This window comes from Centropristis striata, chromosome 8 (genome assembly GCF_030273125.1).
Source record: "Centropristis striata isolate RG_2023a ecotype Rhode Island chromosome 8, C.striata_1.0, whole genome shotgun sequence".
In the NCBI taxonomy this organism is placed as follows: domain Eukaryota; kingdom Metazoa; phylum Chordata; class Actinopteri; order Perciformes; family Serranidae; genus Centropristis; species Centropristis striata.
Genome location: NC_081524.1, coordinates 1,955,896 through 1,969,327, shown reverse-complemented (window position 1 = coordinate 1,969,327; position 13,432 = coordinate 1,955,896). Strand labels below are relative to the sequence as shown.

General features: G+C 35.4%; 1 protein-coding gene across 1 annotated transcript in view; it reads left to right on the top strand.

The window, feature by feature from the left end:
• The window catches only part of LOC131976313 (atrial natriuretic peptide receptor 1-like), an 86,524-nt gene that overhangs the window by 9,244 nt on the left and 63,848 nt on the right, over positions 1 to 13,432 (top strand). The window lies entirely within an intron of this gene.

Here is a 13,432-nt window from a genome sequence, read left to right as displayed (position 1 = left end):
GTCTAATATTTGTTTTCCATGACTGTATGTCCATTTTAGAATGGTAACAGTAAATAGAATAATGGATTGTTGCAGAAATCCTCTTCGTTATTTCACCAAATGCACCAGACAAAATAAAACACACAAAGGGGCAAATTAGGAGCATATTGTGACCCAACCAGAGTTGGTGATAGCTGGAAGTCTAACCGAGATGGATTTGCAAGTTTTATTTTGTATTTCTCAACATCCAGCTCCCCTGAGAGCGCAGTGTGTACACAGTGCTTAAAGTGAAGATTTGTGCCTCGTTTCTGGAAGCTTTCCCACTTTTCCTCTGCAGGAAGGAGTCTGGACGGGTGTTTTTTGTGAACTTTGGGCTCATAAATGAGTCCAGAAGTGAAGTGAAGACACATACTGTATGTTGTACAGTCTGTGGTTATCAAGCTAGAAATAAATAGAGAGGGAGCTGAGTTCCTGAAAAGCTGACATTTAGAGAGATACGAGGTTGTCAGCTACTAGATACAGCGTGTCGCTCTTTATCTCAGCTTATTGCTACAGTAAAGAACAAACTGCAATAAAGCTGCTTATCTGCCCTGTTATTATACCCCAAAAACCAGAATAAGTGAGTGTTGGGATCAGCAGAGAGCGCAGCAGCGTGTTCTCCATGTTTTCTTGTTGATTCAGCTGCTCGGAGCGAAGCCGCAGATATTCTGAGCTCATGTGAACACAAACTGTCATCAGCATGCTCTCTGCCCATCACTGTCATCTCCTCCTTTTCTTTTTTTTGCCTCTTTCCGCCCTGCGAGCCAGCCGGGCGGCTCAGGTTGTTAAGTCAGGCATTAGCTGCTGCTCCTGGCCTCGGGGCTCCATCACTGCAGCAGCAGCCAGAAATATGAGCCCAATCGATGCGTCCACGGGCCAGACGGCAGCGCTGAGAGGCTCTGCCCCCAGGACACAGTGGAAAAGTCTGCACCAGGGAGTGATGCAGCACATTTACAGATTAGAGAAAGGTGCTCGGGAAAAACACACGGCAGAAATGACAGGAAAACAGACACAAAATGGCCAAAAAAGACACAAAATGACTAAAAGAAACGCAAAATTACCAAAAAAAGATGTACAAATGACAGAAAAAAGACACAAAAGACAAAATGTTTTTAAAAAAAAGACACAATATGACAAAAAAAACACAAAATGACTTAAAGAAACACAAAATTACCAGAAAAAGATGTACAAATGACAGAAAAAAGACACAAAAGACAAAAAATGTTTAAAAAAAGACACAAAAATGGCCAAAACAGACACAAAATGACTGAAAGAAACACAAAATTACCAAAAAAAGATGTACAAATTACAGAAAAAAGACACAAAAGACAAAAAATGTTTAAAAAAAAAGACACAAAAATGGCCAAAACAGACACAAAATGACTGAAAGAAACACAAAATTACCAAAAAAAGATGTACAAATTACAGAAAAAAGACACAAAAGACAAAAAATGTTTAAAAAAAAAGACACAAAAATGGCCAAAACAGACACAAAATGACTGAAAGAAACACAAAATTACCAAAAAAAGATGTACAAATGACAGAAAAAAGACACAAAAAACAAAAAATGTTTAAAAAAAGACACAAAAATGGTAAAAAAAAGACACAAAATTACTAAAAAAACCCACAAAATGACTAAACAAAACACAAAATTACCAAAAAAAGATGCACAAATGACAGAAAAAAGACATTAAATGACCAAAAAAGACACAAAATTACAACAACAAAAAAAGACACAAAATTACAACAACAAAAAAAAGACACAAATTGACCCAAAAAAGACACAAAATTATTTTAAAAAGACACAAAATTACCAAAAAAAAGGAATTAAAGGGACCTTCTACACACAACACATTAAACTTTCATATCAAGGTGGGGGCCACAAAATATCGTCACGAGGGCCAGAATTGGGCCGCGGGCCGCCAGTTTGAGACCCCTGATTAGGAGCTTCAGTAAACGTACGTTGTTTCATTCCACCACTGGATCCAACGGAAAACCTTCAGACATTAAAGAGCATTTTGCTTTATGAATTGAAGAATAACTGAGAATCTGGATGAGATGCTTTGATATGATGGTGGAAACGTAAAGATCTGTTGGGTTCCAGTGAAATCATAAGAGATTTGGATAACAGGGAAGAAAGTGAAAACACAGACAAACATTTAAAATGAGATGGAAAGTTATTGAATATATTCAGATATATTCAGGGAAGGATTTTTGTTTGACACGCCAACAGAACAAGAGGCTGATTCTCATCACCATGCTGCAGCTCAGAGCATTAAATACATATTTTATTTGACCCTTTATAACATATACAATCTAAAGTCACTGTTTAATATGAATTTATAATCTATTAATAAAAATGTAAGGTATTTTCTGACATTTTTAGAGACACTGTGAGCAAAATTCATTACCGTAACACATTTTTAAATAGAAAAAAACTTTTTTTTTTCCTTTGGCAAGCTCTTAAATATGCTCTAGCTGGTATCACCAAAATGTGTTTTATTAACATATACACATATTTTAATGCAAACGATTCTATCATTACGGTAACATCTAACCATTTTTTATCATCAATTTTCATTCAGATTTTGTTCTTTATACATTGTTAAAAACCATTATGTTTGATTATATTCTGTTAAATTATACATTTTTAAACAAATGTACATTTATTTTTTATAAAGTTTATTTGATATGTATTGTATATAAGTGTGGGGAAACCATTACAGTAATGAATTTATGAATCAAAAATATGTTTAAAAAATATTATTTTAACACAAAACAATGAATTGTGCCTCATTATGGCTATATTGTTTGTTCATATAAAAGTGAGATGTATTTAGTTTAATAAAGTATGTCCTTATAATCTTCACAGACAGAACTTAGACTGGACCAAAAATGTTTAAAAAAAAGACACAAAGTGACTAAAAGAAACACAAAATTAACAAAAAAGATGTAGAAATAACAGAAAAAAGACACAAAAGACAAAAAATGTTTAAAAAAAAGACACAAAAATGGTCAAAAACCCCACAAAATGACCAGAAGAAACACAAAATTACCAAAAGAAGATTTAAAATTACAGGGGGAAAAAAACACAAAAGACATTTTTATTTTTTATATTTAGTTTAATAAAGTATTTCCTTATAATCTTCACAGACAGAACTTAGACTGGACCAAAATGTTTTTTAAAAAGACACAAAATGACCAAAAAAAGATATACAAATGACAGAAAAAAAGACACAAAAGACGAAAAATGATTTAAAAAAAAGACACAAAATGACTAAAAGAAACACAAAATTACCAAAAACGATGTAGAAATGATAGAAAAAAGACACAAAAGACAAAAAAATGTTAAAAATACAAACACAAAATGGCCAAAAACGACATTAAATGACCAATAAAAGATGTAAAAATTACAGGACAAAAAATAACAAACAACATTTTTATTTTTTCTATTTAGTTTAATAAGGTATTTCCTAATAATCCTCACAGACAGAACTGAGACTGGCTTCCTGACAATCACCCAGAAGCAGATTGAGAAGTGAATCGGTGCACATTAGAGTTGATCTTTAACCAGAGAAAAGGAAAGAAAGCAGAGGAAACTCCACCAAATGTTTGTTTGACTTTGAGAGAAAACAAAGGTGCACCTTGCTGCTGGACGGCGGTAATAAAAGGTGAAGTTTGGTGATAAAGTGGATAAAGAGGTTCCTCTATCTGTGGAGGTGAAGCAGCTCAATCAGCTTCTCTCTGGTTCCCACAGAGGCATTAAACTCCCGACAGGGCATTTATTAACAGGGGTCAGGAACCTGACGCCTTATATGGAAACTACAGTCGGCCTATCAGATCTCTAGGTATTTCCTGCCAAACACACTCGGGCTAATTTTACCTTGTGGCTCTGCATTTTGTTTCCTTAATCAAACACGCACAGACTCTTAAAGAACACAGCAGAACAAAAAAACCTTTAAGGAGGTCCATGATGGACACAGAGCTCCACTCAGCTAACATTTACCTGTTTGTTTCTGCCACTTTATTCTTAAACCACTCACTGTTACACTCTTACACTATAAACAAACCCAGGACTTTAACAAAGAAAGGACACATTTCTAAAAGAAACTAAAAATTACCCAAAAAAAAGACGGTAAATGACCAAAAGAAACACAAAATTTCCAAGAAATATGTAAAAATGACATAAAAAAGACACAAAATGACCAAAAAGATGTAAAAATTACAGAAAAAAGACATAAAAGACAAACAATATTTTAAAAAGTTACAAATATTGTCAAAAAAGACACAAAATGACCAAAAGAAACACAAAATTACCAAGAAATATGTAAAAATTACAGAAAAAAAGACACGTGAGTAAAAAAGACACTAAATGACCAAAAAGATGTAAAAATTAAAGAAAAAAAGATATGAAAGACAAAAAAATATTTTAAAAAAGACACAAAAATTTACCAAAATTACCAAAAGAAATGTGTAAAAATGACACCACGTGAGCAAAAAAGACACTAAATGACAAAAAATATATATATATAAACATTACAGATAAGTGTAATGACAGCAGGATAACGCCGTTTTTACTGTCACTTCCTGTCGTCACGTCGTCCTGGTAACGACTTCACCTCCAGCACTTAAATCATTTATTGACTGTTTACTGTGAATAAAACATTTATTTACATTTGTTTTCACACCAACACTTTTCTCCTGTTGCCATTTTACAAAACTTGCTGCTTTTTTATGGCATTTTTGGTAATTTTGTGTCTGTTTTTCTGTCTTTTTTACATCTTTTTTTGGTCATTTTGTGCCTTTTATTTGAACGTGTCCAGGCTAATGTTACCTTGTGGTTCTGCATTTTGTTTCCTAATCAAAGAGGCAGAGAAGAACACGACGCTGCTCTGGAAATATCAATGGATCAATCTGTAAGGAGCTCCATGCTGCTGGACACAGAGCTCCACTCAGCTACCATTAACCTCTTTATTTATACCACTTTATTCTTAGACCACTTACTGTTACACTCCTCACAAACAAACCCAGGACTTTCAACCAAGAGACGTAAAATGATAAAAAAAAAAAAAATATGTAAAATAACAAAACAATACACAAAATGGACAAAAAGACACAAAATGACCAAAAAAAGATGTAAAAATGACAGAAAAAAGACACTAAATGGCCAAAAAAGACATTGAATGACCAAAACAGATAAAAGAAACAACAGAAAAAGACAAAAAATTGCCAAAAATACATTAAATGACCAAAAATAGATGACTGAAAAAAGACACAAAAGATTAAAAAAAATGGTCAAGAAAGACACAAAATGACTAAAAGAAAATTACCAAGAAATAAAGTGACCACTTACTGTTACAGTCTTCACAAACAAATCCAGGACTTTCAACCAGGAGACGTACAATGATCAAAAAATTATACAAAAAAACAACTAAAAATTACAACAAAAAAAGATGTAAAATGGCAAAAAAAAATACACAAAATTGCCACAAAATGGACAAAAAGACACAAAATTAACACTTAATACGTAAAAATGACCAAAAAAGACACAAAAGACAAAAATTTTTTTTAAAAATGTAAAAAAAAAAGACCCTAAATGGCGAAAACAGACATAATATGACTAAAAGAAATACAAAATTACCTAAAAGAGATGTACAAATGACAGAAAAAAAGACATGAAATGACCAAAAAAAAGGAAAAAATACACAAAAATGGCCAAAAAATACATTCAATGACCACAAAAGATGTAAAAAAAAAAAACCCAAACAAACAGAAGAAGACAAAACAATTGCCAAAAAGACATGAAATGACCAAATATAGATGTAAAAATGACAGAAAAAAAATGTATGTGTTCTATTTGTACCCACCAGTCTCCTCTTTACAGACATGCCCACTTATGCAAATCAAATGTAGTTTGTGGTAGAAACCGTACAGGTTTTCATGAAGATAGCGAGCAAAAATGCCATGCGGAGTTCCGCAGGGCTCCATTCTGGGTCCTCTGATTCATTGGTACCAACCACAATAACGTCAAATAATGTCAAAAGTTTCAAATGTCACAGCATGGATTTTACTCTGCTTTTATGTCATTTATGTGATTTTTCTTTAGACAAATATTAGACGTATTGAGGAGAATCATGTTGTGGCGAAAAAAGTTTAAATACAATCTTGAGAAAAAAGTAAGAATTACGAGAATAAAGTCACTTTTTGTGTTGGAAAAGTTGTAAAGATGCTCATAGATTGGTTGTTACCGCGTCAATAATTCATCAGAGGAACTTTGTTTTCTATCAACATGTAATGCAGCTACAGCCTGATTCTCACCATGTCATAAAATGATCAATAACCTCAATATTTAAGGTGCAGTAGAACTAAAATCCCCCGACACATGAATAAGATATTCTGGGTAGAAGCTTCTACAACGATTGTTTTACAATAATCTGCTTTAATGTCATTTATGTGAGTTTTTAGACAAATATTAGACATATTGAATCAGGTTGTAGCTTACGTGACTTTATTCTCTGCATTGTATTTCAACCGTAGCTTTACCTTATATTTTATGGTAATATAGCAAAACTTTGAGAGAAACTGAAACTGTGCTTGTGTCTCCTGAGGGGAGAGGTCAGGCTCTCAGCTGATTGAGGCTCTGACCTGTCAGCTCTCTCCACTTCCTGAACTCAATCACAGCTTCAGAGAGGCGGCAGACTTCTCACCGCTTGATTGCTCTCGTGGAAATATTCACGTTGAGCCTCAGCAGGAGGAACCAAGTGCCCTCATTAACCCAAGCTACAGTGGAGTTAGCTTCTCACAGCTAACGGCTGCTAACGACCATCTGAACCACTTGATGAAGGCTCACAGGAGACATGAAGCACCGCAGCATTCAGATACAATTAACTGCTGACCCCTCCAATAAATACTAATTTCTCTGTTGATATTTCTGCCGAGAGACTAAATGATGTGAATGTTATTAATCTCTGTCTCTGATCCTCCTCGTGGCTGAAAATATCACTAAACAGATCCAAAAAATGAGCGAAAAAGAACAATAATTGGAGATTTTTAAACGTCTACTCCTCCGGCATAATTTCAGCTAGAGACTCCATTTAAACTTTAAACAGTAGACACAAGTCTTGTGTATCGGTGTATTAATCCACGTTTCGATAGGTCATATAGTTTTTTACCAATCCCTGTTCAATGACCATGATAATTTTTGGAGAAATTCTGAGATTATAATGGGTGTGTATTGCACGGAATGTTCGTGTCACAGTGTGTGACATCATCGCCAGAGTGTAGAGGGAGAGAAAAAACTGTCAAAAAATAAATTTGAAAACTGCGCTCCAGGCCGCAAATTCCACTCTACAGAAATAATTTATACATAGAAACGTAGGAAAATTAGTCTTCTCCCTCACAATCCTCTGGTAAAGCTGTCAGAGTTATAGTTTGGGCGTAGGACGCACAGATGATCCACCAACACCACCAACAGCCTCATTGGCTGCCATATTAAAAACGCAGGAAGATTTCTGAAAAAGGGAGATGGAACAGTTTTTTTTAGATCGCTCTAACAAAGCCATTTCTTCATTTTTCTTCACAAAAAACATATGTAGACGTTCAGGAAGAACTCAGGATGCTCAAAGTGAAGTCGAATCAATGATAGGTATTATGGTTTTGCCAAAAACGGTTTCTGTTTCGAAGCCAGAAATTCCAGTCTGTCCACCTCTGGCTGCTGTCACTGTTTTGAGGTTAAAGGGCATAGGTTGCTGTATAAATGTTGTAGGTGTGCTCCTTGTATATTATATAGTATCATAATAGTATATATTATACTATATTATATATAATATATAATATAGTATTAATTGTTATAAATCTCTGAAGAATCTCATCATAGTGTACACACACCGGCAGTAGCCCCCGTGCAGCTTCAAATTGATTTTGCAGCTGTTATTGTTACGTTAAATAGTTGCATAATGTTGATTTAAGTTCTCCTGCTGCACTGTGGGTAAAAGGAGGTTCAGGTCCCAGACTTCATAATTGCAGGGAAATGTTCTGAGAGCTTATCTACATAATGGACAGGACTGAAACATGGAGAGTAGCAGCAGGAACATGTGGCGCTGTGTTTCCCCTCTCACTGGGACCTCTTCCCTCTTGGTACGCTCCATTTTCAAGCATGCATAAATAACTAAATCAACAGCTGAACACATTTTACATGGTTGTTACAGGTTATGACCCGTTTAAGATTATGTTGCTCCAATAAATCCCTCATGCTGTACATTTAGTCTACAAAATCTGATCTAAAAGTCTACTTTTACTACAAAATAATAAAAAAAAACACAAAACATAAAAATCCATTAAATGGTCAAAAAAGATGTAAAAATGGCAGAAGAAAGACTCAAAAAGGCCAAAAAAAAAGAGACTAAATGCCCAAAAAAGATGTAAAAATGACAGAAAAAGACACATAATCACAAAAAAAACACACACAAAATTACAAGGAAATGTGTTAAAATAAAAAAAAACATAAAACGGTCAAAAAACATATAAAAATGGCAGAAAAAAGACACAAAAGATCTTAAAAATGATCAAATTGACCCATGAACATTATTGATGTTCCTGAGAAATGAAAGAAATATGTTGAAATGGCACAAAATAACTTAAAATGTCCAAAAAACATGTAAAAATTACAAAAAAAAGACACAAAATGGTAAGAAAAAAAAAGAAAGACTAAATGACCCAAAAAAAGACGTAAAAAAACAGAAAAAGACACAAAAATGATCAAAAAAAAACACAAAATTACCAAGAAATATAATAAAATAACAGAAAAAAACATAAAACGGTCAAAAAACATATAAAAATGGCAGAAAAAAGACACAAAATGGTAAAAAAAAAAAAAAAAAAAAAAAAGAGTCTAAATGACCAAAAAAAAGACAGTTATTTAAGCATAAATAACTAAATCAACATCTGAACACATTTTACATGGTTGTTACAGGTTATGACCTGTTTAAGATTATGTTGCTCCAATAAATCCCTCATGCTGGACATTTTTACTTCTTATTTTGGTCATTTAGTCTCTTTTTTGGTCATTTTTGAGTCTTTTTTCTGCCATTTTTACATGTTTTTTGGCCATTTTATGTATTTTTCTATCATTTTAACATATGCCCTGGTAATTTTGTGTTTCTTTTTAGTGATTTTGTGTCTTTTTTTTTTTTTTTTACCATTTTTCTGTCTTTTTTCGGGACATTTAGTCTCTTTTTTTTTTTTTTTTTACCATTTTGTTTATTTTTTCTGCCATTTTTACATCTTTTTTTTGCCATTTCGTCTCTTTTTTTCCTGCCATTTTTACACATTTTTTGGACATTTTATGTATTTTTCTTGGTAATTTTGTGTTATTCTAGCCATTTAGTCTACAAAATCTGATCTAAAAGTGTTCTTTTACTCCAAACGTTGCCCCGTGTTTCCTCCCCAGCCTTCGGTGTAAACGATGGTGTAAAGATATAATACTGTGATGGAGATGATTGTTTTTCTGAGCTCAGCTGGTGTCGTATTGTCACTAACTGGATTAGACAGATTGTTGCAGATTCTGCGGCTGTTTGTGAAACATGAATCCATTTATAATCAGCCAGCTGTTCAGGTTTAATATATAATACATAACTACATAAATACATCAGAATACATATTCAGGCTTCCTGGAGCTGTTTTACCTGCTGGTTGATGGTTACATGGTGACCTGTTTGTTGGTTGGAGGAAACTCCACTCGTGGTGTTTTACTACAATATTTCTTTAAACGAGGGGTCTCAAACTGGCGGCCCGCGGGCCAATTGTGGCCCTCGTGATGATATTTTGTGGCCCCCACCTTGATATGAAAGTTTAATGTGAGTTTTATATGAATGGCACTTTACTGTGTTGTGTGTGGAAGGTCCCTTTAATTACTTTTTTGGTAATTTTGTGTCTTTTTTGGGAATTTTTGTTACATATTTTAGAAATTGCTCTATAGGCTATTCAGTTTATGTATATTTTTTCCATTGAAAATGCGGTTATCTATAGTCAGATTGCAAGAGAAATACAGTAGGGCTGCAACGATTCGTCGACGTTGTTGACAAAAATCGATAATAGAAATAGTCGACAATGAATTCCATTGTCGACTATTGTCGCCAGACGTGTTTTTCCAACAGAGTGAGGCATCTCACTTCATTACAATCTCTGCCGAGCGCGAGCGGTAACGTACGCGCTTGCGGCGTCCAACACAGCTACACGTACCAAAACTTAGAAAGTTTGGGAGCATTTCAGCCTGGATACGGCCAATAAAAACATGACTTGCAAGGTTTGCAAAGCAGACCTGCGTATCACGGCAGCACCTCGGTGATGCACGAGCATTTAAATAGAAAGCAAACCAAACGGAGTCTGACTCGCCTCGGTAAGATTCAAGTAACATTCAGCCGATACGTTTTGTTTATAAGCGCTTTTTTTCGCTTTAAAAGAGAGCTTTAACGCTATGCCTGACAAACGTATTTTAGATTAAATGCATGCAGTCTGAAGCAGAGAGCAGCATGGAGCCTTTCTGCAGAAGAAGCAGATGTGCAGCAGCAACAGGCTCCTCACTGAGTCAATATATATATATATATATATATATATATATATATATATATATATTTATATGGTCTATGGTCAGTACTGGTGCTGGTCTGTGATACCAGGTTCCAACAGGTGAGCCCAGTTCAACCCAGACTACATCCAGAACCCAGAACCAGTTCCACCCACTTGATGGAGCAGAAATACAGTTTTATAAAACACATTTTCCTGTCCAGAAAAAATGGACAGAGATTTATTTATTTTTTGTATGAATCAGCAGCTGAATTGTTGAATAAAAGATGCATTTTCATTTAAGTACCCATCTTTCTTGTGTTTATTATCATTTGCCACATATTTAAAGCAACTTCATGCTAAATTTAAGAAAAAATTAATAATTATCCGATTAGTCGACTAATCGTTTCAATAGTCGGTGACTAGTCGACTATTAAAATAGTCGTTAGTTGCAGCCCTAAAATACAGCAAGAATTTCAAGCATTTACAAGCACTTAATCCAAAATCCACCAAGCACTTTTCAAACCTTGAAATTCAACATTAAAATTCAAGTATTTTCAAGGATTTCAAGCACCTGAACGAACCCTGATCAGTAATAAGAAGTAAACATCCATGTTCAGGGAACAGTCACTAGAACTAAAAAGCTCCTTGGAGGTGATTTGTTGGAGCCTTGTTACTGAGCCAGTATTTCCCTCTTTCTGCCACCGTGTCCTCCTCTCAGCTCTATCTGCTGCTGTCTGAACGCTGTATAATGTTCTGGCCTCAGCCTCTCAGCTCTATCTGCTGCTGTCTGAACGCTGTATAATGTTCTGGCCTCAGCCTCTCAGCTCTATCTGCTGCTGTCTGAACGCTGTATAATGTTCTGGCCTCAGCCTCTCAGCTCTATCTGCTGCTGTCTGAACGCTGTATAATGTTCTGGCCTCAGCCTCTCAGCTCTATCTGCTGCTGTCTGAATGCTGTATAATGTTCTGGCCTCAGCCTCTCAGCTCTATCTGCTGCTGTCTGAACGCTGTATAATGTTCTGGCCTCAGCCTCTCAGCTCTATCTGCTGCTGTCTAAACGCTGTATAATGTTCTGGCCTCAGCCTCTCAGCTCTATCTGCTGCTGTCTGAACGCTGTATAATGTTCTGGCCTCAGCCTCTCAGCCCTATCTGCTGCCGTCTAAACGCTGTATAATGTTCTGGCCTCAGCCTCTCAGCTCTATCTGCTGCTGTCTAAACGCTGTATAATGTTCTGGCCTCAGCGCAGCAGGAATCTATCTGCTGCTGTCTAAACGCTGTATAATGTTCTGGCCTCAGCGCAGCAGGAATCTATCCATCAGCGTCCTGCTGCTGGCTGTCTGCTCCCGTCCTTAACAACCATTCTGGTTCTCATCCAGAACATTCAGCCAGTCAGGAGCTGTGATGCAGCTCCAATAACACAGACCAATGTGCTTCAGTCAACAGAAAGGTGTCAGGATTCCTTCAGCATTAAAGCGGCGGGGCCTTTTCAGCCCCCTATTGATCACTAAATACTGTCCCTTAGATCAGTAGTTCTCAACCTTTTTGAGTCGCGACCCCCAATTTAACATGCATGTTGTCCGTGACCCCCACTCACTGAACACAATCTCACACGCACAGTTCAGATCACCCAAAAAAGAAACAAAATGACCAAAAAAAGACACAAAATGACAAAAAAAGAAACAAAATGACCAAAAAAGGAAACAAAATGACCTAAAAAGGAAACAAAATGACCCAAAAAGACACAAATTGACCACAAAATGATAAAAAAAAGACACAAAATGGCCTAAAAAGACACAAAATGACAAAAAAAGACACAAAATGACAAAAAAGGAAACAAAATGACCAAAAAAGGAAACAAAATGAACAAAAAAGGAAACAAAATGACCAAAAAAGACACAAATTGACCACAAAATGATAAAAAAAAGACACAAAATGGCCTAAAAAGACACAAAATGACAAAAAAAAGACACAAAATGACAAAAAAGGAAACAAAATGACCAAAAAAGACACAAATTGACCACAAAATGATTTAAAAAAAAGACACAAAATGGCCTAAAAAGACACAAAATGACAAAAAAACAAACACAAAATGACCAAAAAAAGACATTAAGTGACCAAAAAGACAAAAACACATGAACACTTTAACACAGTGGAGACAGAGCTGACTTCCAAAATGATTTGGCGACCCCCAGAAATCATCTCGCGACCCCAATTGGGGTCCCGACCCCAAGGTTGAGAATAGCTGCCTTAGATAAACGTTTCCTCCTGGTGTCCTGATCAGAGAACTTTTATCCCACAACTTTTAAGAAACAAGAATGTCAGCAGCTGATTCCAGGTTTCATACCACCACCACTCCTTCTCTGGAGGGTTGTTGAAGCACTGAGAGTTCTTCTAGCCAACAAGATCTGCAGCCTGAAGACAGATCAGGTCGTAGGAGCCGTTCACTGGTTTCTATCTCCACATCAGTAACAGAAACTTCAGGTTCTCTGTTGGAACAAAGAGCTGCCGGTTGGTTGAGTTTGTTCTCCGTCATGTTTGAATCACATGCTGCTCTTTGGTTTCCCATGGGACTCCAACGCTGTTCTATTCATTCATATTTTCATTCGTCTTTTTGGTAATTTTACGTCTTTTTTGATATTTTGCGTCTTTTTTGGAAATTTTTCGTCTTTTTGGGCCATTTTACGTCTTTCTTTGGTAATTTTGTGACTTTTGGGTCATTTTACATCTTTTTTTAATGAATCTTGTGTCTTTTTTTGGTAATTTTTTGTCTTTTTAGGTCATGTTATGTCTTTTTTTGGTAATTTTTCGACTTTTGGGTCATTATATATCTTTTTTTTGTAATTTTGTGG